Source organism: Mytilus galloprovincialis, chromosome 1, assembly GCF_965363235.1.
Source record: "Mytilus galloprovincialis chromosome 1, xbMytGall1.hap1.1, whole genome shotgun sequence".
Lineage (NCBI taxonomy): Eukaryota > Metazoa > Mollusca > Bivalvia > Mytilida > Mytilidae > Mytilus > Mytilus galloprovincialis.
The window spans coordinates 87,497,950-87,524,873 of NC_134838.1; the positions used below are offsets into that span (position 1 = coordinate 87,497,950).

A 26,924-nucleotide genomic window follows, 5' to 3' on the forward strand; every position below is an offset into this window, starting at 1 on the left:
TATTCCCGCTTCCCGCATCCGGAAATGTAATCATGTCCATTTCCCGCACCGGTTTCTTTGTAAATATTATAAAAAGATATCAACATTTGTTTTTAAAATCACAGTCTAACCTTTAAATAACGATTTTAAACATAAAAGCACCCCACCACACTGTGTAAATATCTGTTAGAATATGTGTTTCAGCATGAAACCTATTTATCCAAAGTGGGAGTGCGATATAAATTTATAACAGCGGAAATACCTGTAGAAAAAAAATGGTTTCTTTCCCCCTTACTTATATTCCCTATCAAAAATGTTCGTTGTTAGAATAAAGTACAAAGAACTTCTGAAGGATTTGCCTTCAACTGCAATTATATTGTATGCTGACGAAACAAAACTATCCATAGCCGCTGCATGTTTATGCACCTGTCATGATTGATTCAGGGGTTGTCGTTCAGCAGTTATCGTTTGTTGATGTTGTTCATTGGTATTTTCACGTTTGGATATATAAATTAGATCGTTGGTTTTCCTGTTCGAATTGTGTACGCTAATAATTTTGGGGTCCTTTATAGCTTGCTGTTTGGTCTGTATCAAAGCCCTGTGTAAAAGGCCGTACTTTGACCTGTGTTTGTTATTATCAGGTTGAGAACAACCGTAGTCTCAGACAAGGGGTCATTTTACTGATGTAGAAAAGAAAATAGAAATACCAAGGATTTGTATATTTCTTCTATACAAAACCTTTGAAAACTTAGAATTTTGTACTCAAAAAGAGGAGAGTTGCATCATATTTTAAACAACTTTTTCTAAAAGACAAATGAAAGAGGGGTCCACTTATTTTGAATAATATTAAACTGTTAAAGTAAATGTGTTAATTTAACATGGTTAAAGTCCAGGAATATTACATAATTCTTGGACATATTTTGACCATTTAATACCAGATAGATATATAGTTCTTTGAGAAAATATGAGCCCTTTTGTACAAACAAATATATTATAACTTATATTGATCCCTCATAAAACATGTAAAAAGGATATTTATAACATTAAGGGGTTGCCCCCAAACTGATTATGACTTGGATGGAGAATTGTCTCATTGTCCGTCACACATACATAGACCAGATTTAATTATTTCTTGGTGAACAGGGAAAAAATACTTCAGAAATTAAATAAATGTCAAAGTACAAGTGATAAATCAAGTTTTAATATTGTCAAAACCTACCATTTTATGTTTACAAAAAAAATTATAATCGCTCGCCTTTACTTTTCAAGCTTCGCCTAAAAAATTTGCAAATTAAATATTTTTTTATTAAAATTTTCAAATCGCTCGCTCGCTCCAAATTTTGGAGTCCAAAAATCCGTAGAACAAGAAATTAAATTGTTGTGGCCTAATTAATATCTAACTATACCATATGATTGATGGCCCGGACAGCACTTTTACGTGTTGTAATATTGTCCATAAATTTCACTGTCATGTTAGTTTATTTTACGTTATTTAATTTTTTCTTGCTTTCACTAATATAATGTAACTTTTAACATGTTCTGCCCCTCTATTCATATTTTCGATCGAAAGATTGCAAATATTCAAATAGTGGCACAGAGGAGTTAATACACCAAGATGATATTAAACCTAACAAAGTATGAAATATATCAGCTCATATAAGAATTGGCTTTTTGGTTCTCTGCTGATTTAGAAGTCAATAAATCAGTCATCACGCAAGCTTTTTTAAGTTTGTAGATAGATGTTTTTGTGTTCTGTTAAAATGTTCCTTTTAAAATTGTTACACGATGATGACTGCTGTACCCATATTTTGACTATTTTATTTATTATGTCTGTTTAGTTCACGCATCATTGTAAATATAACGGAATTTGATGAGACTGTCATCAAAGTGAGAGGTTTAGCGCAATAAAACCAGGTTTAAGCCACCATTTTCTACATTTGAAAATGCCTGTACCAAGTCAAGAATATGACAGTTCTTGTCCATTCGTTTTTGATGTGTTTTGTCATTTGATTTTGCCATGTGATTATGGACTTTCCGATTGAATTTTTCTCTGAGTTCAGCATTTTTGTGATTTTACTTTTTTCTATTATATTATGTTCACGACATCTCATTTTAAAGACAGTACATCGATATTTTCCTATGATAAAATTCTAACCATAAAACCAGGTTTGATTTACCATTTATAACATAAAAGAAATGCCTTATCATGTTTGGAATATGACAGTTGTTTCTGATTCATTTGTTGTGTTTGAGCGTCGAGTTTTGAGCGTTTGATGTTGCCATTTGTTAAGGAGCTTTCCGTTTTGAATTTGCTTAAGAGTTCGGTATTTTGTTATTTTCTTTTATTTCCATACTACTAAGGATAAGATTTACTATTATCATACTCACTGTCAGTAGCAGTTTGATAAACAAAAGAATGAAATAATTAAAAGGAAAAAGGTGTGAATTTAATATGTTTTTCTATTATCTTTAATGACTGCAACCATTCTTGACTAGAGTTATCATTGATATGTTCATAATTTTAAATTAGCTGTTTACAAAACTTTGAATTTTTGAAATGATACAAAGGCTTTTCTACCTCAGAAATAGATTACCGTAGCTGTATTTTGCAACACATTTAGGAATTGTTGAACCTCAATGCTTCGTACTTTATTTGGCTTTTTACAATTTTTTTCATTCGAGTGTCAATGATTAGTCTTTTGTAGACGAAACTCGCGTCTGGCGCAAATATTAAATTTCAATCCTTCAATCCTGATTTCTACTATGAGTTTATTTACTCATATATCGTCACGCCACACATACTTTTACACGGGATAAGATGTGCAGAAAGTTTTACCCCTTTGTGCCAATCAGATGAAAGTGAAGTTTTATTTTTTGCAAGTGTTTAGGCATAATAACGCACGGCCGGTCAATTACCCGGTGAAATTAAACCTACTAAAATCTTAATCAAGATATTAACGTTATAAATCACTTTCAAGTTTAATTGAAATTTAATTGTATTAAATTAAATCAACAAAGCAAACAACTGACTCGGTGTATTAAAAAACAAATTACTTGGAAATCATTTTTTATAATTTAAACTTTAAAAAAGGGTGTAATGTTTTTCGTTTGTTTTTTTCGTTTTTTATTTTTTTTTTTTTTTTTTTTTTTTTTTTTTTTTTTTTTTTTTTTTTATCGCAAACAAGAAATTATTTTTTACAGCAATTAAAAATTTACTTTTTTATATAATTATTTTCTTTCTTTCGTAATACAATTTTTCTTAAAACAGCAGGTAGAATCAGGATAGAGAATATCAATTCTATCTCGAAAGATATTTTTTCTGCTTAAAGCATTTCAGGACTATTAAAATTGAAGATTGTATAGAAAACCTGCAACAACACACGATAACTATCAAATGATGTTTTAAGATATTGTAGTTTGCATAATAATCAGGGTAAATAATGACCTAAAATAATTCTTTTATTATGCCTTGAAGCACGTTTCATTGAAATTTGATTTCATCCGGTCTATTTTTTAGACGAATGACCTATCTTTCGGAAAGAAAGAAATCCGTTTATATAAAAACGCTGCAAACATAATCGGGATGTATAAAATTAATAGCAGAACTTTCAACTGCATTGAAATTAGATTTAATTTGAAATATTCAGTAGATGTTCATCTAGAGAAACTTTAACCTTCTATATATTGATATTTTTTTCAGAAGGGTAAATTGGAAATGCTTTACAAATTTTGTTATTCGACTTTCGCGAAATGTTAATTTATTTTTTTTTTAAATTTGGAATAAGCGTATTATAAATATTAATAATTATCTTTCGTGAACTAAATGACGTCTTGTCAACGACATTTACAAAAGGTATACTTTAGCATTAGACTACATTTCGACACATTGTCGTTTCTTCAAAACAATCTTGATTCAGGAATTCTTTCTTGCCGGTTTTGGCTTTACTTTTGGACTTTTACGGTGTTATCAGCTACCTCAATTGCCACTGAAATGATATTAATAATGAGCATCTGGTGGAGTGAAATTGGTATCGTTTATGTTGTTCACTATGAGAAAAGCATTTTATAGCTAGTGGCAATACATACAGTGATAATAGAAGTACAAAGTAGGCGGATCTTCGTCCTGTCTTTAAACAATTTATGTGACACAGGTATTATTTGGCGTTTTTGAAGTAAATAATTGATAAAACCGCCAAGCTTTCTCGTTCTGGATATATCCTTATTCTGTAAGTTTATTGTTTTGCAATATAGTTATGTATCCTGTCTTTTATATATTAAATGACTGAATAAATAGTCAACGTTTAATCTTACAGGGCGATGGATGATGTAATATGATTCTGTACACTACAAAATATAATATATAACAAGTCAAAAAGGGTACCACGTCACAATTAAATAACTATAAAATGAACAACTATTAGATATTTCGGATAACAGATATCCTTCTTCGGTAATAGCACGATGTCAAATGAATCATGTCAATATATTCAAATATACTTTTACATCGCCAAATGAGACTTATCGTTGAATGTCTACTCATAATAAGAAACACCAATGCTGCATAGTAAGATTCTAAAGGACCTAGAAAAATGATATGATAATCTATTCGAAACGAATGATACACCAAACGACAGATTTATACTATTATAATTATAGAGAGAAAAACATATGACAGTCAACAAATGCACTGTTTTTTCATTTAACCTGGAACATTACAATCTATGGAATGAAATGGTAGTAACTTGATGTTCATAACAGTCAAAATTTTGTTTAATTTATTGATATTTTTAGTATTTTTGGTGTTGTCTTAGTTTTGAAATATATGCAACACTGTTATTTATTCCATTTTAGCAAAAAGGACAAAGGTATTTAAGATGAATCTAAAATCTAATTATAAGGTTATTTAAATTTAATTGAATTGTGTGTTTATCAGTTAAAACTCAATTAGGCAACGTTAACCTTTGAAGGAATTGAATATTATTAAAGGTCATTTTTGTTCTAATAGATCTTCAACTCTCTCAGTTCTTGTACATTCTTGACTTTCAAAAATTCTGCTTTGACCGTTCTTCATGAAGATTCATAAAAGCACGACGGACGCATGCAATTTATTTAGTGTTACTGTCTTATTCTTTAATTGAAATATTAATTATCGATCTATGAATTAGAATTCATCTTAATTGAATTAAATAATTCTAGGATCTTTTTTACAACATTATATTTTAAATTCACATATTTCTAAATCTAATTTAGACAGAAAGAAATCCTTGTTCTAATTCTTTGATTCAAATATGATTATTCTTTGACCTATGTATTAAACTCCATTGAATATAAAAATATTTTACACACACCTGTTTTTAACAGCTAATTTAGATGTTAGATCTTTGCTTTGTTTTGGTGCGGCATATCTTTGTTTATATAAACGCATTTAAGCCACGATATTTAGCTTTTGAATTCTGCATGTTTCTCGTAGATATCGCTGAATACGAATATCCATGTAATGGTTTGTTGGTTTATGAAGTCTACTACAGAGTAAAATTACCTGAAATATGGTCTAGCAATATTCATATATATCCATGTTTGCTTTATGAAATTAACACATTTCTTCATTTAGGTATTATTTAAATTTGTTCTGATTTAAGTTGTGTATTGTCTATCTATAATACTTTATCTTTAGATGCATTGCATTTTTTTTCCATCTGAATTTATTGCATGGTCTCCCTTTTTGCGATGTTAGTGCTCTTAGTATTTTAAGATAAAAAAAAAGAAATAATTTGATTTCTTTTTCAAACACTTATCAGGATGGATCTCGCCCTCCTAAAAAAAATTCTTGTTGATTTTGATGTGTTTACCTTATACTGCAGTCCCACTAGGCCACCATCGCACTACGATCAGTGAAAAAAATGCAAATTTTGATGATCGTAGTACGATCGTGTAGATCGCAGTAAGGTCGTATCACGGTCGTGGTGAGGTCTTCAGGATCGGGATGAGTGTGGCCAACTTTGAATATGTTCAAAACAATCGTGGTGCGGTCGTGGTGAAATCAGGTCGTAGTAGAAGCGTAGAGAGAGCGCACTAAGGTCGTGGTAAGATCGCAAAGGTCGCTGTACCATCGTAGCGAGAGCGTAGCGAAAGCGTGATTCTATTCGGAGAGACTGCGCTACGATCTTATAGCGACGTTATTACGACCTAACTACGACCATCACGTTCTCACCACGACCCAATTCCACTTGCACTACGACCATACCACGTTAACACTACGCTGTTCAAGACCACAGTACGATTCTAGCACGCCATTGCCGCCCTCATCACGCTCTTCTAACGACCTCACTACCTTCATACTACGACCATAATTCTCATTGTCATTTTCACATAAAATATATCAAATCTCTCCAGGTTTTGTTTCTCTGTATGTAATTAGGACTTCTTGTCCATTTTCTCTAACGGCTCGACCATGCTTCTCGTTATTATATAGATAAGATCGTTGGTTTTCCCGTTTGATTGGTTTTATTCTAGTAATTTTTGGGGCCCTTTATATCTTGCTGTTCGGTGTGAGCCAAGGCTCCATGTTGAAGGCCGTACCTTGACCTATAATAGTTTACTTTTATAAATTGTTACTTGCATGGAGAGTTGTCTCATTGACACTCATACCACATCTTCCTATATCTATTGACAAATCTGTGTCATCTTTGCTCTCGTTCACTAAAATATCGTCATTTGAACTTGATGGACCAGCAATAGGTTGTAATTTAGGTTGGATTGATCTGTCAGACATCTATGCTGGATCATAATTCGTTACTATCAGAGCTCCCGTTGCCTATCAACAACCCCTACCACCACGCCAACGTGTTCTAGTAGATTTTGGTTGCATGACTCTATTGTTTCCGAGAAATCTGCGTATTAGTCAGAAAGAGAAGGAATGGAACTGTATTGATATGGAACACGATGTTGACGTTATTGCTGATAACGTAGTAAGATCGCGGTATGAACGTAGTATAATGCTGGTAATAACGTGCTATAATCGCAGTAGAAGCGTGGTAAGATCGTGTTGCAATCGGATAACTCGTGGTATGGTCGTATTGAGAACGTGATGAGCGTAGAACGATCTTGACAAGCGTAGTGAGGTCGCAGAATAAGCGCTGTGAACGTGGTATAATCGTAGCGGGATCGTATTAGAAGCGTAATGAGGACGTAGTAGCATCGTGAAATCAACGAAAATTTATATTTTCGTGCCGGTCATACCGCGACTTCACCACGATCTAAATTTATATAAGATCGAGGTGAGTGAGGTGCGATCGTGGTCTAGTGGGACTGGGGCTTTACTTTCCATATGAATTTAAACTGAATTGTTGTTACATTTCGTTAGACACTTTTCTAGCTATATGAAATTTGGTGTTTACATATCAGTCTAAATATAAGAAGACTTATTTCAACTATATCATAAAAATATAAAAGATATTTAAAAAAGAAGATATGCCCATGAGACAACTCTCCATGAGACAACTCTCCACAAGAGACCAAATGACACGGAAATTAAGAATGTATTTGTTTCTTATACTGTTTTGATTGTATGTTTTGTTTTTATATCCTTTAGATATTTAAATTTATATCTAAAAAAAAGGTTTCTTTTGGCCATTACACTTTGAATATTTTACGAAGCTTTTTTGGAATAATTAATTTTCATTAGATAAGTTTATATAACAGCATTGCATCGTCTGATGAAAATTTGTCGAATTTAACGTTGTAGTAGTTTATTTCGAATGTAGGACAGAACGACAGGACAAAAAGTATCGAAAAAGAGTCACAATTCTTATTTGAGATGCATCTTTGATTTGATAAACAGAAATTTGATTTATTAATAATTATTGCATTTATCATTTATGATTACACATAATGTAACAATGTAAAAAGAATTTATTATACACAATTTTTATAATCATTTTTTTTGTCTAGATAACGAGCTTGTTAAATTACGAGGGTAATGGTTTTGAATGATTTAAAATTCAAAATAAATCTTTAAATAATGCTGATTCCTTATCCTTAGGCAACATTGACCTATGATGGATTTTACTAGTAATAAATGTCCTTTTTGTCAAAAAGATCTTCAACTCTTTCAGTTCGTATACATTATTGACTTTCAAAAAAATTGCATATGTTTCTTGTAGATATTGCTGAGATGTTTGTGTTGATAAATTCGTTACACGGTATGCTAGTGACCTTATACTGTTAGTCAAATACGTTTTGTTAAAATATACTTTTTCACTTTTTTTTGTCTTTTGGAAAATGTTTTTTGTGCTGTATTAAGCCCCTTCAACAACGAACTTTGTTTTACATGCACACGTATGCACACGTATTAAAATTGCGGTTTTTATCCAACACAATCATAGGATTGAACGTAGTTTTCAATTTAGACTTGTATATATATCTATATATATATATATATATATATATATATATATATATATATATATATATATATATAAACAAGTCTAAATTGAATATATGTATAATGACTGAATAAATAGCCAACGATAAGTCTTACGGGGCGATGGATTATATAAATATGTTACAGTGCACTACAAAATATAAGATATAACCAGTCTAAAAGGGTACAACATCACCAAAAAGATATCAATAAAATGAACAAATGTAACTATAGATATTTCGGATAACAGATATCCTTCTTCAGTATGACAACGATGTAAAACGAATCATGTCAATCTATTTTAATTATAACACTATCACAATCTTGAATTTATACAAAAAACAACAGTTTTAGCAAACATCAGAGACGCTGGTACAATTTTAAAATTTCCAAACACGACGCAAAGACTGCACAAATATGCAAAAAACAAAAATAGTTTTTTGCGATATGAACTTGCACAACTCTAAAATTCCAAAAGTGAAGACAGTTAGGATGTTATAACAACTGCATGGAAAAATAATCACAATAAACAGCCCTGACCAATATAAGTTGGTGTAATATTTCAAATTGTTCAAAGGTAGGGCAATAATAACAGAGACTGCGTATTTAAACATTCCAAATAAATAGCAGTTTGATAATGATTAAAAAAATTAGTATTTTGACTAAGGTTAAATAATGGAACGTGACTGCGTACTTATACATCCCTGCCAATCGTGTAATTTAAACTAGTATACTTAGAAAAATCTTGAAATTAGTGAGAGTCCAGTACGGAAGCTGGAGTTACTGGAGACAAGTGATGGCAGGAAAGAGTGATGGTACGGAAAATGAGTGACTCGTTCTATGTTTTTTCATTAATGCCTGCTGGGGAAACTGTTCTGAGATTTTTTTTTAATCCAAAACCATTCCCGGGCAATTATGTCGGCCCTTGACCAATCCTCGTTGTGATATATGATGATGATGGTAGTCACTACGATGACCATTCATGCGTTTGTTGAATGACTGTTCTGTCTCGACAACATAGTACATGCCACATCGACACTGCAGAAGGTATACAACATTCTGGGTTTTGCAAGTTTCCTATAGAGTCTGTATACACAATATTTTGTAATGTAACTTGCAAAACCCAGAATGTTGTATATATTTTGTTCTTCCCTCGCCAGGATTCGAACATACAAGTCTGAATTGAAAACTATGTTCAATGCTAAATACAGCACAAACAACATTTTCAAAAAGACCAAAAAGAAAAAGTAAATTTTAACAAAACGCCTTTGACTAACAGGTCGAACAACTGATGTTCTTAAACCCTGCTGACTGCCATTGGCGATTGCCAAATGAATTGATCAAAAGATGTAACAAATGGATCTTAATATTAATTGACTACTAAACATAAAACAATAAACTTGCGGCAAAGATGGTATGCCACAAACATGAGGTGCAATAATTTGTACACCATATTCGGATTTCGACAATTAATGTCTCTTCGGTGATGTTAAGAATCGAAACGGTATTTGGAATATCCCTATATATATATACCATATGGTTGTATTTCTTGTTTATGAAAAGTTTTCATTTCACTAAAAGTTTTGTTAAGAATGGAGGTGTTATGAGTAAATAAAGTCGATAATATATCAATTTCCTATTGACACGTTCCCATTTTGCACAGTCATCTATGAAATCATCAATAGTGGTGTGCTCCAGACACAAACATTGATCAATGGTTAAGACTTTTATAACTTCATGATACCTGTCATGAATTGCTTGACCGATACGATATGTATGCGCTTAAATTCACAAGCGAATGTTTGTGCAAATCTTGGCTCTTTTGATGCTGGAGTTGCTGTCCGTTGTTGTTGACATTTTGACTGAGTGTAAATTTGCATGACGTATGAGGCATGCATAGCGAAAGACGTTTGTTGCATATTTTGAGTTGATGTGATTCCTTAAAGGTATTTTTCTAATTGAAGTATATCTTTTTTTATAAATTGGAAACTTATGTTGCTTCTAATTTAATGAAGTTAACATCTTTCAGAGTAAATAAGAGTAGCTGATCTGTCGAAAATGATAATTTGTCTGTTAGGGTTTTGACAATAACATATGTAAATATGCTCCCTGGGACCTTATGATGTGGTTTACTATATGTAATGACTTATAAGTAATGACATCAACAAGAATATGGCATGTCTCATGTTGTGAACTAAATACTAATTAACATATTGAGATCTGTGATATTGACGTTGAAAGTTATATAGGTTTGTTAAGTGTTATGTGACATTTATTTTTAAATGATAACATCATGATAACTCTGGTAACTTATACATATTGGAACCGTAATAATATGTCTGTTTAAAATATAAAGGTAAGGTATTGAAGTAAAAAACACTATTGTTTTCACACCAACTTTGAATGTCCGGAGACTGACAAGTATCGTCATTAGACAGAAACGTGATGTCTTAATACATTTGGCGAACGCATTTAGTAAGATTCTGTTAAATAAAACATTTGTTTGCGGTTGGTTGAGTTTAAAACAAATGATATTTTCAAAACTAATTCATTTCTTTTAATCACGAGTTATTGTGACATTGTACAACTCATGTGTTAACAAAGCTTTGGAAACTTCTTTAGGTTTGTATACTATGATGCCTTATATTTTTTGTCAAATTTGTTTACTGTACAAACAAAATTGTATGCGGTATGGAGGAAACTAAACCAACATATGACAAAATTGAAGATATATATTCAATGGTTTCATTATATATATATTCTTCATTGGTTAAGTGTTTCTAATCAGCAATATCCTGATTGTTTTCTATGATAACAATATATTTTGATATTTGAATGTTTATACTTTATGTAATATAGTATCCAGTATGTGATAACAGAACTACTAATGCCTGTTATATTATTTGTAGAAAAGAAATGAAAAGAATGCAATATTTATTATAGTAAAAAAAGTGGTACGATTACTTATGTAGCATTTCTACACTAAAAACTAAATGAAATGAATTCAACAAATGTAAGTCACCGTACGGCCTTCAACAATGAGAAAGAAAAACCATACCGAAAACTAACGGCCTGAATATAGGTGAAAACTTTTGCACTATTTATGCCGACGACAATGCCTTCAATAGAAAAAAACACATATTTGATCAATTTTATTAAAACAAAATCATGCCTAAGATAAATAGATTTATTTTACAAATCATATACTTGGGGCTGTTACTCCAAAATTTGATGTATTCTCTTTATATATTCTGCTTAATTTTGTTAGAATTTTACAAACGCTCACCATTTTATACTGTGGATTCATTCACAAATTTTGTATTGCATAAGCATAAGAATATTTTCATGTTCTAAAAATTAAAAAAACGAAAAGCGATAATCAAGATAGTTCTATCGACTTATTATGTTGACGAAACTCTTCAAGTATACTGATAACAACAAGCTAACTTAGATTTACAAACACCATGACACTGACTGCCCATTTATACAGTTTGTCGTTTCGGCCTTAGTGTAGATACATTTTGCTTCATCGTATTTTTTAACAGCGTTCAAATTTTCAAGATTTCATTTCAATTTCATTGAATTTGAGTATTGCAAATATTTAGTAACGGTTGATAATGGAAAACTCACCGGACAACAATTATTTTCTTTATTTTAAAAAAAATAAATAAAGCAGAAGGCATAACAAATTTCATTTAATTTGTGAAATTAAATTACTCATTTTCACACCAACATAATAAGCGAGTGATAAATAATAAATGTTAAAAACAATGTTTGTTATTTCAATACTTGAATTATTTTGAGAAAAAAATAAGATAATTGACCAAATATTGTGATAAATTATGTGCAATGATTTTGTGTCATGAACATACCCATACTTATTTTGTCTTTTATTACATTTTGTATTTTAATGATAAATTGGTGAATATATAGGTTACACATTCAAACAAAAAGACTTGCCACCTCTTGAAGATCAATGTTAATATGTGTATTTATCTTATTTGCCGGTTCATGTAAGCTAGGGTAATTAGAACATTTTAAAAGATATGACAATGTGCAATGTTGCATAACAGTTGGAAAATATACTAAATATCAAAATCAGGAGACAAAACTGAGAATATTGACTATTATAACAAAAAAATTGGAGGACAAAAATATATAATTACACATGTATTAAAGTTCGTATGCTACTTTTATGTATCAATCAGTTGTGACCGATATCCAAAACCTATGCCACAATAATAAAAGCACAAGAAATACATGTACAATAGTACACAATTTTTAAAGTCTTAAAAAAATAATTACTGATCACGATAATCTTACCTGTTTGAGACAACTTCAATTGTTTCAGATTTGAAATATTTTAACAGCTGAAAAGTATATCGTCATTCAACATGACTCGTGTTGACTTCTAAACATTTTTTTTAACGTGTATTTAAAAACATTTCCTTTAAGATTGAACTTTATACACAATTAGTTGGACGATTTTTTATTCCTTTTTTTTTGCTCTTTGTAACTAAAAATAAAACTGCTTCTTAGAACTGCTACAGAGTCGTACGATTTGTAAAATCTATTTGCAAGTAATATAAAGAAAAATATAGAAACTCGTAAGTTGCTCGTATAGTTTGATATGACGCCTTTGAAAACATTACAGCAATATCTTTACCAAAAACAACGGAAATCATAAGAAACGTAAATGATTGAAAAAAAAAGAACCAACACAATTATGGCATGTTTTGGAAAAATTTTGGATATCAGTCACACAATATATTCATTCCACCAGAAAAAAACAGACTGGTCGAATGAAAATGTAATATACTGTCAGGGCTAATAAATTTATCTTTATAGTAATATCATTTACAACTTTACATTTCTGGAAGGCTTTCGAATCTAGGCCGTTAGGGTAATGAAGTTGATCATCTATATATATGTTTCAGAGTTATAGATTTGACATGTGTCATTCCTTACAAGAAAAGAGTAATTCCTCTGAAAATGTGTATGCAAACTTTATCATTTGTTAGTGCTCTATATTGGCTATCACGTGTTTCTTTTTTATTCTCATTCAATAATCGCTATATTTGAGTTGAGGCTGACAGGTTACATATTTTTGAATACTACTGATTGATATATTCATACAAACAATTGTTAAATTTATTTCATTTTTTATTATAACTTAAATAGCCCAACTACAACACAAACTTTAGCCAAAACAGAAATGATTTTCTCTGATTTTGAAGATTATCCTCATCGTTCAGATTTTTTTTTATGCGAACAAAACGTATATAAGTTGTGTTAAAAAGCTTGTTATTGATTACAGTCAGCTGGTTTATTAAGAGTTAGACTTTGTTTATTCATATTTTCAAATCTTACTTAGTCCGTACATTTTGTGGCCTAATGGAACACTATAACTATTCTTTATGATGGCGATATATGATTTTTTCAACATTTTGCATTAAAAAAAAAAAACAGTCTCAAATCATCGTTTGAGTCTTAAAGTGTTATATGTCCAATTTCTGATAAAAATGGAAAAAGTTATATATATTATTTTATATCCATATTCAATCTCTTAAACAGCTACAATACGGGATTTGTACATTTTACTAGTATATATCAGAAATATACTGTTTTGTCAACACACTCCCATGACATTTTATTAGTTTATTTATTAAGGTAGGCACCGGAAGTTGAGAGAATAAAATTGTTTGAAGTGTTGTGCCTCTATTTTGAAGATGTTTATACTTATTTCAATTTCTAGTGTACTTTGTATGTTTCAGTCATACTTTATTTGGAATACAAGGTGTCTCCCAAATTTCGTCTCAGAATTCTTATTGACACTCGATCAATATTAACTAATGTTAAATCGTTAATTTTACAATTGCCAAAGTCATAAGCTCGCTTAAAACTTGAAATAGGATGTAATCTTGACACACACATCAATCGGATGTGAAAAGGATTCACTTTTGATATTTTCATTATTATTGTCACCACGTTCAAATTAGTGACATTTCCAGTACCTGACCAATACCAGGATATATTGTTTCTGGATAGTTTTTAAATGAAGCATATCATTTTGACCTTTTATCTCGTATAGGATTTGCAACACGCTGACACCTACCTCTAACGGTGGTGGTGAATGCAATGGAGTTTTCCTTAATGGATCTTTGCATATTCCAGGAATGTGCATGTACATATCCTCATCCGTTATCCTAACGAACTGTGCTTTTCTGCAGTGTAGTGTTGTCCACTGATAACCAAACAATGTTTTATAAGTAAGATAATTGTATGCGTCCTTAAAGTTTCCCAAAATGATAATATTCTTCATGGGTAGTATCTTTTTTTTTTCCATATATCTTTAGTCATTGGGGATTCTCCAAGTAGAAATTCGTGTCCTATATTTCCTTTGTTCTTTATGTGTTAGCCAAACAAATCTCTCGAATACCGTTTCGACTCAAGGAAGACGTTATCATAATCTGCATATCGATAGACTCATTACTAGGTTTACAAATTTCTTCATTATCATTATCGATGGTTTCAGTGATTGCTTTCTGAAAAGCAACCAATACATTTGTGATTCCTGTCTATCTATTTGTTTAACAGGTATTTTAGTCCTTGTTTGTGAAGTTATATATTTAGTTCATTAGTTTTTTTGCATAAAATTGCTTAATGTTTGAAGAGTTAATATATACTGTATGGAGTTTAATTCCCATGGACGTTATGGACCTTTCAAGAAACTTCCTATTTTCATACAAAGGAAAGAACGTATCTAACGTTCTCTCTTACTGAACCAAAAACACACGCCAAAATGCGTAAACATGGAAAAAGTTTTGCATTCCATAATTATATTTTTTTCTAAATATAAATACGCCAATATGAAGTGAATTGGTATGGCGTTTTTACCTCCCTTGTTCAAATAATTTAACTTGCAGTAGAATTCTTGCTTTAAGATGTGTAAAGAAAACGTTTCAATGACCATGCAGTAGTCGGATCGGCGGACGTAAGAGCTAAATGGGGTTCTTTTTTTGCTGTATCCACTTGCAGCGTTACGTATATAACAGGACATCCTGGAACGAATAAAACCAATACTTGCTTAATATTTGCATTATTTATTAAAATTTGAATTCAAAAACGTTTTTTGCGAGAATTTGAATTGTGACAAGCCAGATTTTCTTAAAATAAAATATTTACATCTTCTTCCTCTCGTTTAATTTTTTTTTAGTATTGACATAGTAGGTGAAGTGGCGGATCCAGTTGGAGCGAATTAGTATTGTGTTCTTTTCTTAAACTGATATATATACATTTTATTCAAGATCTCATGCAAACAAGACCGGAAATGGAAGTAGATTTCTAAGCAGATCCGGAAACCGGAAATTCAAAAACGCGACATACAAATGTTTGAACGATTTTGATTTCATTAGTACAATGAAAAATTCGGTAAAATTTCCCGATTTTTTTTAAATTTTTTTTTTTGAATTTTCTACTGTAATAGGGGACTTCGTCCCCATATAAACATGATAAATTAAACAGGTACAAGTATAATAAATTCCGAATAGTTCGACACAATTTTTGACATATTATTTGGATTGTTCAGCGTAATTAAATCATTGATATCGGGCCAAACTTTTAATGAATAAAAGTAGCTGTAGGGTACATATAAATGAAATAGCAATCCACTTAGAAAAATAACCAAGACATCTAGATGTTTCAAAAATAGATTAACCCCAAGAAGGCAACTTCGAATTCAATAACTGACGGGTCTTTATACCAATAGATCTAGATATACATATATTTTATTGTATGTCTTTCTATGATGTTGTGATGTTACACTATTGTTTCAGGTAAGGGTAAAACATTTAAACCCGCTGCATCTGTTTGCACCTGTCCTAAGTCAGGAACCTGATGTCAGTAGTTGTCGTTTGTTGATGTGGTTTATAAGTGTTTCTCGTTTTTCATTTATTTTGTATAGATTAGACCATTGGTTTTTACAGTTTGAATGGTTTATCACTAGACTCATTTTTTTTGTAAATTTTCTGTTTACAAAACTTTGAATTTTTCGAAAAACTAAGGATTTTCTTATCCCAGGCATAGATTACCTTAGCCGTTTTTGGCACAATTTTTTGGAATTTTGGATCCTCAATGCTCTTCAACTTTGTACTAGTTTGGCTTTATAAATATTTTGATATGAGCGTCACTGATGAGTCTTATGTAGATGAAACGCGCGTCTAGCGTACTAAATTATAATCCTGGTAACTTTGATAACTATTTACACCACTGGGTCGATGCCACTGCTGGTGGACGTTTCGTCCCCGAGGGTATCGCCAGCCCAGTAGTCAACACTTCGGTGTTGACATGAATATCAATAATGTGGTCATTTTTATAAATTTTCTGTTTACAAAACTTTGAATTTTTCGAAAAACTAAGGATTTTCTTATCCCAGGCATAGATTTCCTTAGCCGTTTTTGGCACAATTTTTTGGAATTTTGGATCCTCAATGCTCTTCAACTTTGTACTAGTTTGGCTTTATAAATATTTTGATATGAGCGTCACTGATGAGTCTTATGTAGACGAAACGCGCGTCTAGCGTACTAAATTATAATCCTGGTAACTTTGATAACTATTGGGCCCTTTATAGCGCGCTTTTCGGTGTTAGCTAAGTCTCCGCCGTACTTTGGCCTATAATGGTTTACTTTTACAAATTGTGACTTGAACAGAGAGTTGTCTCATTGCCACTATACCATATCTTCTTATATCTATATGTATGTTGTAAATACAATTATTGGTCAAATATCAAATCTTCTCATTTCTGTAAAGGTATGTTTTAAACACAAGAACTCTCCAAATAAATAATAAAAAAATAAGATATGACATATTACAACTACAGACAAGGTTCCTACCTTTGGTTATGTACATTTAAATTTTGTTGTGTTAAACTAGCTTACAGATTTCAACCCTTTTTAAACGTAATATATTAACAAACATGCATAACAGAAAATAAGATTAAGACAAGTACAGGAACAGCACGTTACTCTTATCTATTTAAGATTCTGCTACAAACCATTTTTGGTGCCGACAATATCATGTTCTTCACCATTTTGTGCAAACTTTACTGTTGTAAATCATGATTGCCCGCAAAATATACAACTATATTAAAACCAATCTAATTAAAATATTGATCTCTGATTACGTTATACTACATATGTAAAAGACATGTTATAATCTATTTATCACATATTTAAGTTTTGCAGGAAGGAGAAAAAAAAGTTCAATTTTAACAATTTAATGAAACAAAACAGCACCATCATTGTTCGCCATTGTCGTTAAGGATGCAATAACGTCACGTCATTTGGAATCAGGGCACACTATCAATCAATCTAATTAAAATATTGATCTCTGATTACGTTATACTACATATGAGATCTAACAACTACCCTTATCTCTTTCACTTCTGTCACCTTTTATTACGATATATTTGACCCCAGAAAGTATTTATATTGACCGATCAAAACCGTCCTAATGAAAACAGCCTCAGAATGTTTTAAAGATGGCGACGCAGGATGAAAAGACGATTTCGAAAACCAGGCCTTCCTAACTTCCGGACAGGCGCCATATTGGAAAAAAACTGATCATAGTCAAAGAGGTTAGTCGTCAATTTGAAATGTTGAGTTAAGAAAATCGAGCAAACCAATTTTATATTGGATTTGTTTTTATTGTACTGTGAGTTAAAAATTTTGATGTTATCATATTTTTATAAACAAAATTATTATGGTTATTGAGAAAAAGTTCAGCATTGCAAAGAATGTTGCAAAAACACATGTCTGATAAAACCAAGTCTTGGTTTTATGAATTTTTGACAATTGTTCGTTTTTGGATAAGATATTTCTTTAAATTAAAGGTCCGATAAAAGTTTAATAGGTTTTTGAATGTTCATATGACAACATCATTGCAGATCGGATGCAAATTATGCATTTTGACGCACATGTTATGCCGCTTCATTGTTATTCAAATGAGCGACCATAAACGGTTGTTTGTGTATTTTAACACACATGATGTATCATTGAAAATTGACAATACTACACAAACAGGAAAAATTATACGAGTCTAAAAGATTGTGTAACGATACCGATAAATAGATGGAAAACAAAACACTAAAAAGTGTTGAATATCATCGCTCAAAGATGGAAAAACTGAACAGATGATATAAATTATACAATAATTGCAAATATTTCGGCTCAACAAATGGCCTTCTTCGGTGTCAAAAGTTTTAACAATACAGATATATGATGTGAAATATTGATCATAATTCATTTTGTACACAGTTGGAATATAAGTCTGCTGGGATCGTGAAAAACACAATGCAGGTAGCCCAAAAATAATATAGAGTCTATAAGAATCTACCAACCAGTAAACTTAATAGGTAATTGACAATACTACACAAACAGGAAAAATTATATGAGACTAAAAGATTTTTACGTCCGCCATTGTTCACAAAGAACAAATAAAACACCCACAATACAGAAATTCGCCAATTAGTGCCCATCTTGACATTTGTGGTAAAAAGCATTTTCAAATAATGCCTATTTTTAAATGTAGACGGGATGAAGCATATAGAAAAAAGATGGAACGTTATTTCATAACAACGTTCCGATCGAAATTAAATCCAGAGAACTTTTAATAACGAACAATGGCGGAACGTCATAAACCTCCTTACCGACGTCGCCTATAGCGACACTACATCAGTTATCCTGAAGGGTCCCAATAGAAGGATGAAATCGATAGAATGGAACTGTTAATATATATATATATATATATATATATAAATATCTAAGAATATAACTTAAAGACGCTAATTAATACATTAAAACGTACTATTAGATTTTAGATAGAAATACGCAATATTTCGCTAAACAAATAAGCTTCATCAGGCGTGTGCATCTCTCAAGGTGAAATCGGATGCATGACAAAAAATATTGTTGTTTTCGAGCACTAGTCTCAGCAAATGAACGAAACAGTCTGTTGGGGGATGTTTATCCTTACGATTGTTCCATACTTTGGATGGCCATTTGCAGATACTATCGGGACCCGGAATCCATTCTTTATGAAGTTTAGGGAGCAAGTTAAATCGACCGCCGATATCGTCAGGGTGTAGATAGTCGTACGCGTCGTTGTCTATGTGTTTCTTGCTGTTCATATCTGAAAGGACCTCATGAAATTGTTTGCTTATTTCTTTTGTACGATCACAATCTAATTGTTTGTTAAATTTGATGTTTGAAAGCTGACGATTCCCTTCTTCAATGTAGTCGGTTTTGTTGATCACTACAACTGCACTTCCTTTGTCTGCTTTTTACTAACATTATCATTACGGATTTTTAAATTGTTCATGGCTTGGCTTTCTTGTTCTGAGAGATTCCGTATACGTTTGCCACTGACTGATGATATTACTTTAGTTTTGATAGATGAAAGATGATATAAAGGATTCTAAATTGTCGTTCTTACTCCTTGGAGGATTCCATCCCCTTTCTTTTTGAATCTGCGGATACATTTGTTCTCTTTATCATTGTCATATTCCAAATTATTCATTCCGGCTTCCTGAATGTTTTTTTTGTGTTGTCTATTAAAATGCTCTTTAAGGTGGTGGCGTCTTGCAAGTTGATCTACATCTGTCTCCAATTGTAGGTTGATAATATTTGCTGGTATCATGGGTATAGGACAGAAGTTTTAACCTCTTCTTAACTTAGATTTATACAAACTTGTTGTATGTAGTCAGTCTGTATTATGTCTCATAATGTAATTTTGTAGTCTCTTATCTTTCCTGAAATATTGTAGATGTAAATATTTCCTGTAGTTTAAGAAGGTGGTTGTTTATTATTTTGTTGTTGTCCAGTGGTATGCAAACACTTCTTTTATAATACAGGCTTACTAAATATTTTGAGTTATATTCATTTACATGTTTACCTATCCCAAAGAGCAAAGTTTTATAATGTAAGACTTCCATTGATGAAAAGAAAATTTTACGATCACATGCATCAACCTGTATTTTACAGCTGTAATTTAGGTAAATTATTTTCTGTGTGTATTGATGAAAAGTCCTGAAGTTCAATAATTGGTTCAAGAAACTCTCCTGATAAAACAAATCTCAATTAAAGTCAAGACAGCAACCCAACATATTTGAGCATTGTACACCAATTACCAGCTCAAAACACAACTAAGCCAAATTTAACATAAGGGATATCTCTGTGTTAACCAAGACATAATCCTTGCGAGTCACTCTGGTTTAAAGCAGGAAGATATGTTAGAATAATAATTTTATTATAAACAATCAAAACAGTTTTGGCCCTTGAGAAACACTCAGCATACAAAATAAAATTTTGAGTTCCTGCCTGAGCAAGTCAGCTTTCAACCTTCACTTAGAGGGAACCTGCCTGCCCGACAATGCGCCAGCCAGGAAGTGGAGTGTCTCCACAGAGAGGATGAGAATAGACATCTCATCTGCAGCCGGGTTGTGCAAGGTTTGCATCAGGGGATAGCCCATGTGCTAGTAGAGTAGCAGGGGTCTATCAAACTGGCGCTGGAATAATTTAGATAAAATTTGTCCCCGAAATGCTTGGGGATGAATGAAATTTTAGAAATGACAGTGATAAAATTCCATCAAGGAAATATAATATGAAAAGAAAAATAATATATATCACTAGTAAAAATGCTGAAATGTTTCCCTTGTCATGAAACATAATTGAAGGTGTTAGGAAGGTGGACGGTGGGTGGTAAATTGAATAATAGCACTGTAAACTATATTAACTAGTCAGACTGCTGTGAACCTTGAAAGTGATTATACGAAGACCATGCATATGGCTTCACACACAGATTGGGTACATCAAATCATACAGTGGGAGGAGACTGACCTCACTTGGCCTTCAGAATGATATACTGATTGCTGTGCAATAAATTTTTTTAAGATCTGTTATCATAATCTGCATTTCCTCACCAAGAGTAATTGTTTGTGACATGTATCTGATTAGGAAAAGATTAATGTTTGTCCTGGTGAGACTCCATAACCTCAAAGTGTCAAATACCATAGAAAATTTTCTCAAACTAAAAACAGGTGGTCAATGATGTAAATGTATCAATGATGTCAGCATCTTTCACCAGATAATAATTATACTCGTATTTGTATAAACAAAACTTATATTACATATAAGTTAAATAATTATACAAACTTGTTGTATGTAGTCAGTCTGTATTATGTCTCATAATGTAATTTTGTAGTCTCTTATCTTTCCTGAAATATTGTAGATGTAAATATTTCCTGTAGTTTAAGAAGGTGGTTGTTTATTATTTTGTTGTTGTCCAGTGGTATGCAAACACTTCTTTTATAAATGTGTAGTGTCAGTGAAACAAAACAATGTAGTTCACCAATGACAGGCGTACTAAATATTTTGAGTTATATTCATTTACATGTTTACCTATCCCAAAGAGCAAAGTTTTATAATGTAAGCCTTCCATTGATGAAAAGAAAATTTTACGATCACATGCATCAACCTGTATTTTACAGCTGTAATTTAGGTAAATTGTTTTCTGTGTGTATTGATGAGAAGTCCTGAAGTTCAATAATTGGTTCAAGAAACTCTCCTGATAAAACAAATGTCAATTAAAGTCAAGACAGCAACCCAACATATTTGAGCATTGTACACCAATTACCAGCTCAATACACAACTAAGCCAAATTTAATATAAGGGATATCTGTGTGTTAACCAAGACATAATCCTTGCAAGTCACTCTGGCTTCAAGCTGGAAGATATGTTAGAATAATAATTTTATTATAAACAATCAAAACAGTTTTGGCCCTTGAGAAATACTCAGCATACAAAATAAAATTTTGAGTTCCTGCCTGAGCAAGTCAGCTTTCAACCTTCACTGAGAGGGAACCTGCCTGCCCGACAATGCGCCAGCCAGGAAGTGGAGTGTCTCCACAGAGAGGATGAGAATAGACATCTCATCTGCAGCCGGGTTGTGCAAGGTCTGCATCAGGGGATAGCCCATGTGCTAGTAGAGTAGCAGGGGTCTATCAAACTGGCGCTGGAATAATTTAGATAAAATTTGTCCCCGAAATGCTTGGGGATGAATGAAATTTTAGAAATGACCAGTGATAAAATTCCATCAAGGTCCAAAAACTCAGATGGAACAGCTGAGTGCCCCCGAGGATTTAGGAGGACATGGTTTTGAAAACGTCACAAATCAAAATTTGGATACATAAGGAAGACAAAAGAGAGAGATTTTGGATGCACTAGTTACGAACTCTTGAACTTAATGGACTCAATGAGAGATACGAAAAAAGATTTATAAACAAATCAAAACCATTATCTTGAAATCATATAAATTAATTTATAGAAAATTCATACAATTTATCGAACATCAATAAATGTGTTAAACTTTTATTCAAACTGTATGTAGTCGTAGCTACAAACATATTTTTTCAAAGAACATCAATAAATATGTTAAACTTTTATTCAAACTTTGTGTAGTTCAAGCTACACAAATATTTTTGTGTCATGCATCCGATTTTACCTTGAGAGATGCACAAGCCTGATGAAGCTAATTTGTTTAGCGAAATATGGCGTATTTCTATTAAAAATCTAATAGAACTTTTTAATGTATAAATAAGCGTGTTAAAGTTATATTCTTAGATATTAAATTAATCTTAATTCAGTTACTGTATCAATTTATTTTCACAAACTGATCCACGCCTAAATAGATTGAATGTTGATTGTTGCTAATTTTAGACATTATATATATATATATATATATATATATATGTCGCTTATATGACATTCGTATATGTCCGGAGGTCAATTTAATAGTTACTTAGATGGCGTCTAGACTTAAATACATTCTTAACGAAGCTACATATTCTCGAGTCAATGCCCAGTAAATTGTTTATTTAAGACTTGTTATAATATGAATAAATGTTTAACATTAATTTTATTGTCATAAATGAAAAATAAGAATTTTTCAAATCGGTGAACATGCATTTGACAGCCAGTGCCCCTTAAACATATAAAATGAAATACATTATAATTATTTCAATTAATTCTCTACATAATGTTATTAATTAAATAAATTTGTAAGAATGATTCTATGGACCACCACCGTAATATGAGATATGATTGTTCTAAGATAGCTTTGTTTTACATCCAAAGACATGTATAAAACCATTCTTGATAACGTTCAAACATATCTTAGTACATATCCTAGGATATTTACAATGAAATGGCGAGCATTTATTTTATGATATTTGTAAATATTTATCACAAACAGGAAGCTTAACAAACAAAACTTCATTGTCGTACAGACATGGGGTCAATTACTTTTGAAAGTAATTAATTACATTCAATTACAATTACAAAATCTTCGATTAAATTACACATTACATTTGACCTTTTTTACCAATGTAATTAAAAGGATAATTTAGATAAAATTTTGAAGACATGCATTTCGCCAATAATATGTACATAATTATCATCCATTGCTTTATAGTAATAACAAATAATATCTTCAGCGACTATTTTCAAATTCAGTCAGTATCAAAGATGAGCAAAACTTAGGTATCTTATTTGGTTAAATGTTAAAAATGATAAAAACCCTGATTCAATATTTTGAAAATATTGACTTTTGTTGTTATTACCTATTGACATTTTATATTTTAATGTATTTTTTGAAAATATTTTTTATTTTGATCACAAATTATTAAAATTATTTTTCCTAAAGAAATATTTGTTGATTTACATGATTTAAAAAACCTGACCTTTTTAAATATACTTTAGTTTTAATCACAATTGATTAAAAAACATTTACCTAGGGAAAATTTCTCTCTCTCTAATTGTCGTTAGCACCTGTAGTTTAAAATACAAACATAATTGTTATAAAAACAATAGTTTTATAGTTTATAATATACCAAATAGCCAGAGGTTATATTTATCGATTATTTTTAATCAATGTCTAAAAATATCTATCTAAATATTCATGTAGGTAACAAGCTAATTAAGGTATAAGACCATGACTTACTAATGGTTTATTTTATACCCAAATCATGGCATGTTTTTATAATATCTGTTTTTTGTTTCTCTGTATTTTATTTTTTTGTAAGTTCAATACAAAATGAAGAATCTTCCATTGTTGTGTAATTATATAGTGACTACAATGTGTAGGCTTTGCTTTGTCAGCTTAGAACATTTACTAAGGTCATGGCTTTTCATTATTTTTTTATAACATTCACGATTCAATCTTTCTGATCCAAAACTAAAATGTAATTGATATATAATTGAAATATAATATCAATTACCCACAGTTTTGGCTTTGACTTTAAGTATATTTATTGAATTTAGAAAAACAGAAATAACAGAAAGTAGCATACCATACATTGGAAAATTGTTCAGGACGTGTAAAATAACTATTGATTTAACTTATAAAAAATAAATAGTCAATATTCAAATACAAAATGTTAAAAATGTCGTACGATTGTCAATGAGACAACTCTCAACAAGACACCAAAGGTTATTTTAAGACAGGTTCCTTGAATATACAAAAACAAGGGAACTGAATTGCTAAGAGACGAACAGTTTATTTCATTTGTTTGGTTGGGCTTTCGGGCAAGAAGATTTGAATAGACAGAATAATCATTTCACTCGTTTTAAGACTGGATCACTTGTTTTATACGTTTTCGTCGAAACATTATTTTTTAATGTGTACACACTGTTTTCGTGTTTCAAATCGTATGTGGCTGATGTGCATCTGAATGTACAGAACATTCTTTTTCAACATATATTGTGCAATATTATTGATCGACAATTCTAGACACTATCACATTAATTTTATAAAGCATCCATCATTCCCATCTATAAATATAAATTGTCCCCCTAACTAATAGAACTACTCTGAATCCGCTAAATTGCTATGTTTGTATTTCAATAGTGGATGATTTACAACAACAACAAAAAAAATAAAAAAAGTCTTTCACCAAAAAAATACGTTGAGTTTTCTACAAAATTTCACAGGATTTTGACATAACATTGCGCTGGTCGTTGTTAACTTGTTGGAACAAATCTTCTCCTCTGAAACTTATAAGTGAACGAAGTAGGCTAAGCAATACATTTTTACCCCAAAATATGGAGTTTGTATAAACTAGTTTTCAATGTAAATTTAATAAAACTATGTATAAAACAGTAGAATACTATTGTGGAATAAATATTAGTAGTTTTAGACAATACAATGGACACGCATTATGTACTAAAATCATTCTTTCAAGCAAAAATACTGACATTTTGGCATTTGTGCTAATTGTAAAACCGATTTTTTGTTTTACCTGAAATGAAAATGGCAGATCATGTGTTCAGTCTCAATCTTAAAAGAACACTGTATTTAATAAAAATGTATAACATATAAAAGTTTATACTGAACATGAATTCGGCCGTTTCCATTTTAAACATAACCATCGTAAAAGTGACATATAATAATAATTATCAAAGGTACCAGGATTGCAATTTAGTACGCCAGACGCGCGTTTCGTCTACATAAGATTCCTCAGTGACGCTCATATCATAATATTTATAAAGCCAAACAAGTATAAAGTTGAAGAGCATTGAGGATTCAAAATTTCAAAAAGTTGTGCCAAATACAGCTAAGGTAATCTATGCCTGGGAAAAGAAAATCCTTAGTTTTTCGAAAAATTAAAAGTTTTGTAAACAGGAAATTTATAAAAATGACCACATTATTGATATTCATGTCAACACCGAAATGTTGACTACTGGGCTGGTGATACCCTCGGAGACGAAACGTCCACCAGCAGTGGCATCGACCCAGTGGTTTAAATAATTATCAAAGGTACCAGGATTATAATTTAGTACGCCAGACGCGCGTTTCGTCTACATAAGACTCATCAGTGACGCTCATATCAAAATATTTATAAAGCCAAACAAGTATAAAGTTGAAGAGCATTGAGGATTCAAAATTCCAAAAAGTTGTGCCAAATACAGCTAAGGTAATCTATGCCTGGGAAAAGAAAATCCTTAGTTTTTCGAAAAATTCAAAGTTTTGTAAAAATGACCACATTATTGATATTCATGTCAACACCGAGATGTTGACTACTGGGCTGGTGATACCCTCGGTAGCGAAACGTCCACCAGCAGTGGCATATAACATATCTGATATATTTTTCATATTTACACTTGCATTTGAGCATTTCTAATGACTAAATCAGTTCAAATCTTTAACACAAACTGATTGAAACGATTGAAGTAGTCACTATACTTAAGTACTGTTCCATGTAATTATCAAAGTTTTCGTGTTTATGCTTCACACTTCAGAAAATCATTGTTTTCTCTATACTCAATCAAACAACTCAGAAATGATCCTAATCAACATATTGATAGCCTTTTATAAAAAAATTAGTAATGTCAGTATACCTTTCCTATATAATAAGATCCTTACTAGTATCATAGATCATGATAATTTGAACCCAACTTTGTATTGTTGCTTG

General features: G+C 31.3%; 1 long non-coding RNA gene across 1 annotated transcript in view; it reads left to right on the forward strand.

The window, feature by feature from the left end:
* The first annotated feature begins 16,654 nt into the window (after positions 1–16,654).
* LOC143043303 (uncharacterized) overlaps positions 16,655–26,924 on the forward strand; it is a 37,593-nt gene continuing 27,323 nt past the window's right edge. Inside the window, exon 1 of the long non-coding RNA XR_012968302.1 lies at positions 16,655–18,035. This is a non-coding gene — a long non-coding RNA (uncharacterized LOC143043303). The remainder of the gene's footprint in view (positions 18,036–26,924) is intronic.